We start from the raw sequence: 14,448 nt of genomic DNA on the forward strand, positions 1-14,448 counted from the left end.
ACTATCCATATTGTCTTCCTTCTAAGAGCCTCCTCAGATGTTGTATTTGCTGCTCATAGAAGCCTGAAAGGCAAAAACTTTGTGGGAACTTCCCCCAGGTGAACTCCTAGCAAACTTTTTGTTATGCTTTGCTGAATGTTTTGCTGTAATGAGTGCTCTGCTGAATGAGTTCAATCCTGATTGCACTGAAGTCAACAGCAAAAGTCCCATTGACTTCAACAGGAGCAGTATTAAGCCCAGTTTTGATAATAGTTGCAGAATATATTTACATTTTTCAGAAAGTCAAAGTGAGTGCTAGAATATTCCCACCTCTCATAAATGTGCTTCCAGGGTATTAGGATTAAGGAGACCCTTCAATGCACAGACACCACTGCCATTAACTGGTCATGCCACCAAAAGTTTATACTACTTTTCCCAGGCCAATATAACCTTCCTTCAATAAAATAGCCTAGTATACACTGCAAAAGACTGTAGCATAAGGTCTTCCAATGAAGTGAAAAGAAAGGCTAATGCACCCCAGCGCACTAAGGAGCATTATATCTTTGAACAGAATGTAAACAAATGCCAGACAAATCTACACTTTCTTATGTTCCTTTCCAGGCTTTTGTGTCAAGCGATTGTGACATGCAGTACAATATAAGAGAGCATTATGGCTCCTTAAAATATCACTATCCCAGGGCATCTTGCAGTAAAGTCACTGAAAACTACCTCAAAGAGGCACTATAGCTCTGTAATAGGCTAAATTAAAAGGAAAACATTTAACCTTGATCTTAAAAGCGCTAAGAGGGAGCTTCCCTGAGAGCCTGAGGCTGGAAGTACAAAATAGAAGAACCAGTTACAAACAAATCAAAACTCAGTCTTTAGACTTAATAGAAATCCTAAGCCAGAGGAGAAAACTGGTATCTTAGCCAGATTTCATACTTTGCAAGCTTCAGACGGACAACTGCAGTTGGGGGGGGGGGATAGATACAGTAGTACTAAATGAGAACTTTGCTTCAAATTTAGCAATATTACATTTGTTCACTGAATTAGACCACTGATAATTCTGATTCAATGTAAATCTTGATTCCTTTGATCATTTTTTCTCCAACTTTATGTCCAGTATGCTTTTTAATCATATAATTTCAGTACAACTGTATTGTTATATTTAGCAGTAAGTTCAATACCACCAAGTTCCAATTTTTTCATCACATCTGTAACCCTTTTAGTGGCTTAACACCTAAGTGTCTCAAAAGACAAAATTGCTTCTTTTAGGCTTGCCTATAACTTTAATGTTAATCTTTAACTGTGAACCATAAATAGCCAAATCTCCTTTGCTTATAAGTCTGCCTCCCAACACCACTGTTCAAGTCTATCTCTGCTAACATCTTAATCACCTTGATTATTGCAAATCCCTTCATGATGGAGTCCCCAAATCCTATTTCTGCAGTTACCAGCATGTGAGAAGGCAGACAGAAGCAACACCCTGCACATGCACAAATAAGAATTCTCTCTTTATTTGGAAACCTTATTTGTTTCAGTATGTCATGTGACAGTGGCAACAGATCACACCATAGTTGTTTTCTTCAAATGCTGAATAAGGAAGTTCATTGGAGTAAGGAAAAAATAGTGTTATCCCTAAACTAACTTTCTGTTTCTTCCTGTCTCCTTGCTGAGTTGTAGATCTTATGCATAGAAACTTTCCTGGTCTCCTCTTGCCACCAGGCTTTAGGCTACAGATTTAAGAAAGTAGTAAATATATCCTCACAGCCTTTAAACACATTATTTATCTTTCTCTCCTTCTCCCCCTCTAAATTAAGCAGTTCTTTTTCCATTAAGAATGTTATTTTCTATGAATTACATTTTTAAAAAGCAACATCTCATGCAAATGACCAATGATTCACACCATTATGAAGTCTTTGAATATGCACCTAATTTTGTTGAAGTCCACAGGACAACCCAGAGAAGTAAAGGCTGCTGGGTCAGACTACAACATCCTATGTTTTCTTCAGGGTATACTGATGCAAAGCTTGAATTTAACATTGGTTCTTCCAGCAAGAATTTAAAAATTCTTCTGGATAGCTAACTTCCACTACCAAACAATAGTGGAAGTTTTTTAGTTTGGGAAACTTACAATGTTTTCCTGAAAGCTTACAAAACTAAATGTGTTTCATACATTTAGCATATGTATTTCAAAGTTCACATAGCTCTAGGGTAATATGTAATGCAGTTCTATTTACTGCCATAAGATAGTGCTTTATTATGAGAGATTGTTTTTTTCATTTCATTCAGTTGCTATAAAACAGTTAGACAGACATATAAACTTCCACTAAATCCCTAAAATCCATTCCTTAAGGTAGCTTCTGGAGAAAACATATTTGTCCGTTACCCAGAAGTAAGTGAAGAATCAGAAGGGTATAGAACATAATATATTGCATACAACTACTTTATGAATAATTCACCATACAATTCAGAACTTGCAAATGTCTAATGTCTTTTCTAAATAATACACCAGATAAGCATGCTAGTAGAAGAGTTGCTAAATTCAGTGTTATTAGCAGTCCAAATCCTGCATACCTTATTGACTCTTTGCAGGCAAAACTCTCACTAGGCCAAACCCTGATCCCAGTAACATTTCTTTTATGGAGCCTGTCGGAGCTATATTGTCCCTTTGGGCCCCACAGATACCGTTGCCTAAGAGTTTTCTGAGGAGTGAAGGTCCCCCCTGGATTGGTACATAGTGCTATATAGATTCCATCCAGCAGTACGGTTACAGTGTATGTTTATTAAATGCATCAGTGAACATCTTCAGGCACATACTCAAAATATAAAATCTGAAACAATAAAAACTAAAATTACAGCAGTGAACTGAAAACCTCCCATTGTTAGCCTTGAGTAGCTATCTTCTCAATCCACTCACAACAGATGCGGGATGCCTGGAAAGGCTATGAGCTTTGCTCCATTAGACCAAGGGAGAAACATGTTCCAGACTGGAAGGTGTGATACTTTGGGGAATCTGTAGAATTTAAGGGAATAATGCTTGGTGTTATGATTTTTTATGAAGTTGTTACTATGTAAATTGCTGTATCATAAATGCCTCTCTGTATGTGTGTCGACCATGAGATGGCATGGTTATGTCCCATCTCTGCAAGACCAGGGACAATGAGGGGTTGTTAGAATTTAATGACAATATATGCAAGCAAAGTGTCTTGGAATAATGGGAGCTGGGAGAAGATACTTCCTTCTGTCTGAAGGGAGGGGAGAAGTGGAAAGCTGTGAAAAATTACCTAAGCAGAACACATAGACAGGTGACCAAAGCAAAACATTATAAAATTGATTCCCAAGGGTAGACCAAAGACACACAGAGAAAGTTTCAGCAGAAGGTAAGAAGGGACGGAGATGTGATGGCCAAGGTCAGAGGAAACAAGCTGACCTTAAGAGGCTTTGTATTTCAAAAGACAAGTCACACAGCTGCATAGGAAGGATGCTGGATACCACAGAAGACCCTGACCCCAGTACAAAGAATGCTTTTGAGTGGTGAAGAAACTGAGAGAGGGAACTATGTGTAGGATTTATTATTTTTGTATAGATCTGTGTATTTCTCATGTGATTAACTAAACACCAATTTTAGACTTCTGTGCAAAGTGTCTGGATCACTTGATGATTCTGTTCTGTTCATTCCCTCTGAAGCACCTGACATTGGCCAATGTTGGAAGACAGGATACTGGGCTAGACTTACCTTTGCTCTGAGCCAGTATGGCTGTTCTTATCTTCTTATGTCTCTGTTTTATATGCTACATACTACATGAACAGTTGAACCAGAAGGCTTGCACATTTTGGTGGAATTCTGGGAAAGAGTGTTCTTATGCTGCTGAAATATCTTGGTGCTGGGGGATTAAAGCAGGTGGGATGTGGACTCTGTATATTAGGCTGTAAGTCAGTGCACAGGAAATTTGCAAGAGAGACCAAGGGAGGAAACAGTGCTGCAGCCTACTGAGACCTTCCTTTAGGGATTCAGTGTCTGGATCCTCTCACAGCAATCTGCTGAGGCACCTGCACTAAGAATATCTGCTTTTTACTGCCACCTGTATGGACTGTTAGCTGCAGCTTCCCAGCAGTTTCAGCCTCTGAGATGAAGCAGAAGGAGGGAGGTGATCACTAAGACTTAAGCCAAACTGAAGTGAAGTAATTGAGAGTCTTACTGTTGACTTCAAAGGGCTCTAGTTCCAGCTCTAAAGGAAGCCAGAGCCTAAACCACATAGGGCTTCATAAATTAAAATTAACTTCTTGAGATTAAATGATTTGAAAGTCAGTGTAAATTGCAGCGTGCTCTCCAGACGAAAATGAACAGCTATCTTCTGCTTATTTTAAATAAAAAATAAAATTCCCTCTTTCTATACGAGGCAGCAGTGATACACTCTGTTTCAAGGCTTGTGGAAAATCTAGTCACATTTTAAATATTGCATGTCATCTATTTTATTTTATTTTGGTTGATTAATTCCATTTTTACCATGTTGCTCTATGTTTTAATTTTTTATTAAATTTTGGGAGCTGCTATTGTTGCTTTGCACTGTTATAGTGGCCACATTGTGCCTCAAAGGCATTTCAGGGATGGTTGAAACTATTTCTAATATATGGGTCTCAACTCTGCAATGGTAATCACATGGGTGGACTCCTATGCCTACATAGAGGTTTATTGAAAATAATATGATTCTCCATGGATGCAGAGGTCTGCCTTCACCATTTTCATAGCAGCATTAGTGCTACAGATTGCAAAGAATTTGGGAATTCTTGGAGGTAAAAGTCACGATTTGCTCTTTCCAGAAGAAAAACAAAATAAAATTCACCTTAGAGTTTTCTCCAGGATTTTAACAGTGAAGGAAACCCTTGGGACAAACTACCAAAAGATGTGGTGGATTCGGCATCACTTGGAATGTGTAAATCAACATTAGAAATCTTTCTAAAAAGATGAGCACTAATTCAACTACAAATTGCTGGGCTTGTTACAGGAATCACTTGATGACATCATGTGACTTGTATTATGGAAATCAGATTAGATTATCATACTAGCCTCAATTGGCATTAAAATCCCAGAATTGTTCCCCTGGAGATGAGAGAAGGAGTGAAGTCATGCTGGGGTTCAGGAGTATTCTGCAATGGAATCCCCCTCCCCTCACACTGCTGTCCCTGGGATTCCCAATAACTGTGGTTTCCAACATTCAGAGGGGACTCTGCAGAAAGACATTATCATTAAATTCATAGGATACTTTATTTAATTATTCTAGTGAATTTTAATATATATTTTATTCAGAAGACAATTATTTGACTGGATTCTTGGACATCAATATAATTAAGAGTATATGAGCTCAGACTAGAGGGAACTGGTACTAAAATAAAACCAAGAGCATTTTGATTCTATGTATCACTGCAAATGTATTATCAAGAGCACAAAACAGTTATAGTCAGGATTTTCACTTCCTTAGAAAAGCCCCATTAGTTATGTGTTTTTAACCTAGCTGATGTAGATGGGAAAACAGAATTAGATTCCATCTTCTCCAAATTACATATTGATTGAATATGTCACATTTTCAAAAAGAACTAAAAATAAAAGTGTACTACAATTTACCGCAAGAAGTACATAAGAGAAAAAAATGATGCCATTACTAAAAGTGGGCCAAAGCAGTTTTCAAAAGAATTGTTGTAACACGTTCCAAATATTCCTTCTGTTCTCTGTTGATAAGACAAAACTCCTGAGTCAGAAAGCTCTAGTGTTCTTTTTTTTTACCTTATAATAAAGTAAAGAGGAACAAAGAAATTTTCATCATACACAAGTGCTGCAGGGACACCAGCAACACATTGAAAAATTAGATTTATTGGGGAAAAGAACCTTATTTTAGGATTGTTTTTCTCGATAGAATATTTGTGTCTTTCCTGATTATTTCCTATTGAACCAGAAATGTATGGTAAGCTGAATGTACTGTTATCTCAGGCACTACTGCAGTATAATGACTTTAAAGTGCTCTATTTGAAACAAGGCTGCATAGGAAAAAATATATTTGTGAAGATTAGTGCTTACTGTTAAAACTGGAGTGATCTTCCCTCCAATTGTGGCAGTGGCATAAGACAGCAGGATTATATTAGAGAAAAATCATTACTTTTATATGTATATTTAATGGCACAAGAAATGTTAATTACAATAATAAGAACCTATTGCACATATTGCTTTTCATCCAAGGATTTCAAAATGCTTTTACAAATATCAGTCAGTTAAGCTTCATAATACTCCATTGAAATAGGTAAGTACTATTATCTATTAGTCATTTAATATCTCTAGAAAAATGATACTCAGACCGAGGTTTGGGAGCTGCAAGGGGCTCTTTATTGTGTCTCTTTGCAGAACATGATATTAAAACACTGTTTGATTTCGTTATTAACCAATCTATGTTGATTTAGTTATTAACCAATCAGGATGTTTTTACTATGTTATTAACCAATTGTAGAATAGATAGATAGATGAAACAATGAATTCACACTACTGTGGCTCTTTCGGGTAATGTTGATTGCTGATTCGGCTTCTGAAGCACTACGTTCTGAGTATCACTGCTATAGAGTGCCATGAAGTTACAAAACACTTTACAAGTAAGATGGCATGGCGGCAGATCCTCAGCTGATAAAAGTTGTCTTAGCTCTGTTGACTTCAATTGCAGTTTATGCCACCTGAGCATCTGTTCCATGGTCCTTGCACCAAAGAGTTGACAGTCAACGGCCCTGCTTCTGCAAGCTGCTCCACGCAAGCGGGACCCAGCACCTATACATAAGAACCCCACTGAATTCAGTGGGGCTCCAGGCATATATGAGATACTGCAAGCTCAAAGAACTTTGAAGGATCAAGTGTTTAGTTGGACAAATAAAGGAAATTATGACAACATAAAGAAGGGGAAGTAATGGGAGGGAGTATGGCAACAACAAATAGCATGTTGCAAAACAGCTCTGAGTTTGCAAGAACAAACACCTTTTAGGTAGAACAAAAGAACAGAAGGAGATAGCAGTAGAGTGGAGTTCAGTTGTAGTAAAAGAAGTGGGTTTACAGAAGGGATTCAAGGACAGGGAATGAGGATGATTTGCCTATTGAGGAAGGGATAGGGAAGAAGATGAGGAAAGACACAAATATTTGGGAGGATACAAATGGAGTATCAAGAAGAAAATAGTTGGCAGAGAGAAAGTCACAAAGTGGGCAGTAGGTAGAAATACATGTTGAGATGTACACAGAGGCTAAAAGAAGAGAACAAGTAGTTCACATTTCATAAGGAAAGAAACTGGGAGACAGTGATGATATTGTGGGAGCAGATGACATGGTGAGAGTTGGCAGGAAAGGAAGATTATCTTAAGTGGAACATTTTGGGATAGACTGAAAAGGAGGGAGTCAAAGAGACCAGAGAGGAGGAAGCTATTGGATTAATATATCTTCCTGCTCTCCATCCTTCCCAACACTCCTCCTTTGAGCACCCAGAGTTCTTACCAAAGTCATTGAGAACAATGGGTGCTTACTGCATTTGAAAATCAGGCAATTAATTTAGGTTCCTAAATATAAAATTAGGGTGGTATTTTCATAAATTTTCATGCCTGAAGGGACCATTACAATCATCTAGTCTGAGCTCTTGAAAAACACAAGCCAAAGAACTGCATCCAGTAATTTCTGCATCAAGACCATAATTATGGTTTCAACTATATCATATGTTTTGGAAAGATCTCCAGCTCAACTTGCAGACTTTAAGTGATGGGGAATCCATCACATCCAAAACTTACTGCTCCTTTTATTCCTTTTTTTCTGAAGAGCTCCCTACTATCAGAATATTTCTTCTATGTGGGTACTTGTAGACATTGAGCAAAGCACCTCTTAATCTTCTCTTGGATAAAATAAATAGATTGAGCTTTACTAGAATCTTAAAACCATAGCGCTAGAAGGACCACAATGGTCATCAAGTCTAACCCCCTGCAGGATTTCTTGGGTCTAAACCATCCAAGAGAGATGGCCTCCTTTTGCAAACCTCCAGTGAAGGAGCTTTCACAACCTCCCTATGCAATCAGTTCCATTGTCCTATTGTTCTTACAGATAGAAAGTTTTTTCCTGAGATTCCATCTAAACCTGTATGCTGTTGCTTGAACCATTGCCTCTTGTCTGACCCTCTATGGCAAGAGAGAACAACTTTTCTCCATCTTTTCATGGTGACCTTTTAAGTATTTGAAGACTGTAACCATGTCCCCCCTTAATCCTTTTTTTCAAAGTAAACATACCCAGTTCCTTCAGCCTTTGCTCGTATGCTTTAAATTCCATCTCTTGGATTATCTTTGCCACTTGCCTCTGGATCCTTTCCAGTTTCTCTACAGTATAGTGACCAAAATTGGACACAGTACTCCAGCTTAAGCCTAACCAGCACCGAGAAGATCGGTGCTATCACCTCCTGTGACTTGAATGCTATGAATCTGTTAATGCAACCTAAAATTGATTTTTTTTTGCAATAGCATTGCACTGCTGATTCATATTGAGGATATGATCCACCACAACTGCACAATCGTTCTCAGCAGTGCTGCTGCCAAATTTCCCCCATTCTCTATTTGTGCATTTGTTTGTTCTTCCCGATATGTAGCATCTTACATTTGTATTTGTTGAATTTCTTTTTGTTGTCTATAGCCTAGTTCTCCAATTTATCAAGTTCCCTATGAGTTTTATCTCTATCCTCCAAAGAATTGGAAACCTCCTACCCCCACTTTGTGTCATCTGAAAATTTGATCAGAATGCTCTCTAATACTACATCAGATCATTAATAAAGATGTTAAACAGCACCGGACCTAGAATAGATCCTGTGGAAACACACTTGACACCTCCCTCCAATCTGACATCATGCCATTAATAGGTACTCTTTGTTTATGGTTGTTTAACCAATCATGTATCCACTAAATGGTAGTTCCGCCAAGGTCACACTTCTCTAGTTCACTTATCTGTCATGCAGGACTGTGTCAAAAGCCTTGCTGAAGTCCAAGTATATTATGTCCACTGTACTCCCCCATACACCAAATCAGTGAAGAAGTGGGCTGTAGTCCACGAAAGCGTATGCTCTAATAAATGTGTTAGTCTCTAAGGTGCCACAAGTACTCCTGTTCTTTCTTCCTGTCAAAAAAGGAAATCAAGCTGCTTTGGCATGATTTTCTCTAGGTAAATTCATGCTGGCTGCTAGTGATTACACCTTCATCCTCTAGGTATTTGCAAATTGAATGTTTTATACTTTGCTCTAGTAGCTTCCTAAGTATCAATGTCAGGCTGACTGATCTGTAGTTCCCCGGCTCCTCCTTTCCCCCCCTTTTAAAGGTGGGTGCTACGTTAGCCTTTCCTCCTCTCCTGTCATCCATGAGTTTGCAAATATTATTTCCAGTTCCTCCGAGATTTCTTTGGCTAGTATTTGTTTAGTATCCTCAGATGAATAGAATTAGGCCCTGCTGATTTGAATTCATTCAAATTGGTCAAAAGATCTCTGACATGTATTTTACTTATCCTGATTTTGTCCCTTGTCTATCGTAACTTCACAAGTCATCCTGTCAAAGGTTATGTTTTGTGAGAAGACTGAAGTAAAGTAGGCATTGAGCAGCTCTGCTTTCCCATCATTTTTCATTGCCAGTTCACCTTTTGGGTTTTAGAAAACTGAAAAGCAACTTGTGCAGCCACAGTGGCCTTGTGTGTCTCTTCTTATCTTTCCTCTGCATCAGAATAGCTTGATGCTGAGCCTCTCGCATTACACATTTTAGGAACTGCCAGCCCCTTTCAACTCCTCTTCTTCTTAATTGGTCTTTCCATGGGACCTGGGCTTCTATTTCTCTGAGTTTGTTGAAATCTGCCTTTCTGAAGTTCAGTGTTCTTGTTTTGCTGGTCTCATGTGCATCTTTCCATAGGATCTTGAATTTTTCAGATCATGATCACTTTCTCCCAAGTTTCCAGCCACCTTCATGTTCACAACTAATTCATCACTGTTGAGCAAAACCAGATCCAAAATGGATGACCTCCTAATTGTTTCCTGAACTTTCTGAATCAGAAAGTTGTGTCCTTCACTTGGTAAGAATTTGCAGGACACAATATGTTTTGCTCTAATAGTGTTCCAACAGATATCAGGGAAGTTAAAATCCCGCATTAATACTAGCTCATGTGCGTTAGCTAATCTTGGTACTGCTTGAAGAATTACTTATGCACTTCCTCTTCCTGATTCGGTGGTCTATAATAGACCCTCAGCATAATACCTCTTCTGTTCTTTCCCTTTTTAAACTGACCCAGAGACTCTGTCACTCACTTCCGCTTGGACCTTAGATCAAGTGTATACTTTCTTGACATACAACACAACACCTCCTCCATTTTTCCCATATCTATCTTTTTGGAATAAACGATACCCCTCAGTGCTGGTAATCCAATCATGGGAATTGCCCCATCAAGTCTCTGCAATACCAATTAAGTCATAATTGACTTCATATACCATGCCTTACAGTTAATTCTGCTGTTCTAAGTGTCTCACTATAAAGCATATTTACCACACCTGGAATAATTTTTATACATATTCTCTGAACTGTATTGAATTTTCATCACCTCTTTTTAAAGTGTTGACAGCAGATTTAAACATAGTATTCCAGTAATGATCTCACTAATCTTGTATTAAGAGGTAATACCACATTTCAACTCTGACTTGATATTCCACCGCTTATGCGTCCAACAATCATGTTCACCCTCTTTGCTACAGAATTTCAACAGGAACTCATGTTCAGCTGGTTATCTGCCATTATCCCCAATTCTATCTCAGTGACACAACCTTCCAGGAAACTGTCTCCCATCTTGCAAGTGTGACCTATATTAATTGTTCCTAGACATGGTCTTCAAGATGAGTGTGTTGTTTAGATGAGCCCACCTTATGAAGCAATCAAGATCTCTTTGTATTACTGACCCGCCACCATAGTTATTTACAAATTTTGGTGTCATCTACAAATTTATCAGCAACAATTTTATGTTTTCTTCCAGATCATTGATAAAAGTATTGAATAGTATTAGGACAAGCTGAGATCCTTGCAGGGCATCACTAGAAACACCCCCATAGAACAATGATGCACATTCACAATTACTGTTTGAGATCCATCAGTTGACCAGTTTTAAATACATTTAATGTGTGCTACGTTGCTCTTGAATACTCTTCATTTTTTTTCCTCAGAAACTCATGGGGGATTTAGTCAAATGCCTTATGGATTTTTAAGTGTATTATGTTTAAATATGCATAATGTGCATGCTATATTATATTTTCAAAAGCACACTGATTTTCAAAACCACTTAAAACCTTTTGAAAATCATACACATAGTCACTTCAGTTTAGGCACCTATATTTGAAAATGTTCATCTAAGTTGCTTGCCCATACTCACACAGTGAGTTAGTGGAAGAGCTAGGAATACAACCCAGACATCCTAGCATCTCAAACCTCTACTCTATCCACTTTTGTTTATTATTTTCTATTAAAAAAAGAAAAAAAAATCTATTAGACTTTTCTATAAAGGCTAAATAAGATTAAATAATAGGAATCTACATAAATGAGTAGGGTCTTATAGTTATTACTCTAAATTCGATAGGTTTCAATAAAAATCATAGCCTTTATATAAGCTTTTTGAAAAGATCTATATAATTCTATAGCAAGGATATAATTACCTATTAAATGCTATAGGATGACTGTGAAAAGCTATAGAGAGATTACCATTCTCTACTAAATACTGTAGAACTATTCTATGAGGGAATACACCAGATTCAGAAACAAATTTTAGTGCAGCTACAGCATATCTTAGTTGTAGAATGCACTAGGGAGAAGTTCTCTTCTCAAACTTTAAAGATAGGCTATGTTTCTAGGGCTCTTGGCTCATCTTAAACAAAACCGCTCTTTAGAATCAACTCCATCAAGTCTCCATATATTGATCATCATTCTTAGTTTAGAAAACTTTCATGCCCTTTTGAATCAAGTCAGCATACAAAAACCCAACTCACTAAATAAATAAAACACACACACAGATCCCCCCACCCCCTCACCTTCATCTAGAGTAGATCTGTATTTACACTGAATAATAAAACTACTTCAGAAACAAACTAACTTTTCAAATTCTGTTTTTCTTTCTAAAACAGTGCAAAAAATGACAACTCATTTTAACTTTTCTTTATTTTATTTCTAACAGTTTTTGTTGTTAGGTAGAGAATAATAGATACAAGCTGACAAAGGATATATTTCCCCCCTACAGCAGTAGTGTCATTACTTCACTTTTCTGTAGATAATACATTATAGTGTCAGTGAAATTAACTTGAAATGAGTTACTTTCTCTCAGAAACCAGAGCTATAAGAGGCATCCGGTTTTAGATTCACAAGTACTTGGAGGTACGTCCAGTCGCACCCCGTCGACTCCGGAACTCCACCGGAGCGAGTGGCGGTAGCAGAGTCGACGGGGGAGCCGCGGCCGTCAATCCCGCGCCGTGAGGACCCAAGGTAAATCAATCTAAGATACTTCGACTTCAGCTATGTTATTCACATAGCTGAAGTTGCATATCTTAGATTGATTCCCCCCCCCCCCCACACACACACACAGTGTAGACCAGCCCGGAGAAAACCTAATCCTTTTTAAGGTTCTGATTTCTTTGAATATGGGGTGTTCCTACCCACTTTCACAATCCTTATGCACTCTTTCTTTTATACCCTTTTCTCCTCTCAGTCTACCCACTTGTTTGACAATTGGTAGAAATTTTCTGATCCTCTCCAGCCTACAAATCTCCTAAATCAATAATTCTGTCCCATAGTTCCATGATCCCCCTCCCTTCTACCTGATGGGCTACTTGGTTGAGTGGCTGACCATCCAAGAATACAGCTGATCCCAAGCATCCCTCAAGACTACATGGTTTTCTCTACAAAATTTTGCTGAGCTAACAGTCTTCATAGGAGATTATTATGATCTATGGATTATATTGTTTAATTATTATCATTTAATGCTCACTTTCGCTTTCCCCACCAGTTTACGCCACAGCTCTAGTAACAACATGCATACAGGGATTGCATGTTCTCAAGTGGCTAGAACATGCTCCATGTCTAGTTGGGGCTCCATGTCTAGTTGGCAGCTGGTTTCAAGTGGAGTGCCCCAAGGGTCGGTCCTGGGGCCTGTTTTGTTTAATATCTTTATTAATGATCTGGAGGATGGTGTGGACTGCACTCTCAGCAAGTTTGCAGATGACACTAAACTAGGAGGCGTGGTAGATACACTAGAGGGTAGGGATCGGATACAGAGGGACCTAGACAAATTAGAGGATTGGGCCAAAAAAAACCTGATGAGGTTCAACAAGGACAAGTGCAGAGTCCTGCACTTAGGACGGAAGAATCCCATGCACTGCTACAGACTAGGGATCAAATGGCTAGGTAGCAGTTCTGCAGAAAAGGACCTAGGGGTCACAGTGGACGAGAAGCTGGATATGAGTCAACAGTGTGCTCTTATTGCCAAGAAGGCTAACGACATTTTGGGCTGTATAAGCAGGGGCATTGCCAGCAGATCGAGGAACATGATCGTTCCCCTTTATTCAACATTGGTGAGGCCTCATCTGGAATACTGTGTCCAGTTTTGGGCCCCACACTACAAGAAGGATTGGAAAAATTGGAAAGAGTCCAGCGGAGGGCAACAAAAATGATTAGGGATCTGGAGCACATGACTTATGAGGAGAGGCTGAGGGAACTGGGATTGTTTAGTCTCCAGAAGAGAAGAATGAGGGGGGATTTGATAGCAGTCTTCAACTACCTGAAGGGGGGTTCCAAAGAGGATGGAGCTCGGCTGTTCTCAGTGGTGGCAGATGACAGAACAAGGAGCAATGGTCTCAAGTTGCAGTGGGGGAGGTCCAGGTTGGATATTAGGAAACACTATTTCACTAGGAGGGTGGTGAAGCACTGGAATGCGTTACCTAGGGAGGTGGTGTAGTCTCCTTCCTTGGAGGTTTTTAAGGCCCGGCTTGACAAAGCCCTGGCTGGGATGATTTAGTTGGGGATTGGTCCTGCTTTGAGCAGGGGGTTGGACTAGATGACCTCCTGAGGTCCCTTCCAACCCTGATATTCTATGATTCTATGATTCTATGATTCTATGAACATGAGACAGGGAGTTGAAAAGCCTTAGTTGTGTTCCTAGCTCTGCCACTCACTAACTCTCTGATTTTGGGTAAATAATTTGATTTATCTCTACTTAACTTGCCCCACATGTAAAATGAGAATAATTAATCATACTTATTCTATAGGTGTATTATGCTTACGTCATGTAAGAAGAAAATAATGTCATGGCATAAGTGGGTATGGAGAACTGGAAAATATCTGTTTGTTTTGTTTTGATATGATTTTCTAAATGAATATTGAGGATATCTTTATGAATTTTTTTATGATGGG

This window comes from Chrysemys picta, chromosome 1 (genome assembly GCF_011386835.1).
Source record: "Chrysemys picta bellii isolate R12L10 chromosome 1, ASM1138683v2, whole genome shotgun sequence".
NCBI lineage: Eukaryota > Metazoa > Chordata > Testudines > Emydidae > Chrysemys > Chrysemys picta.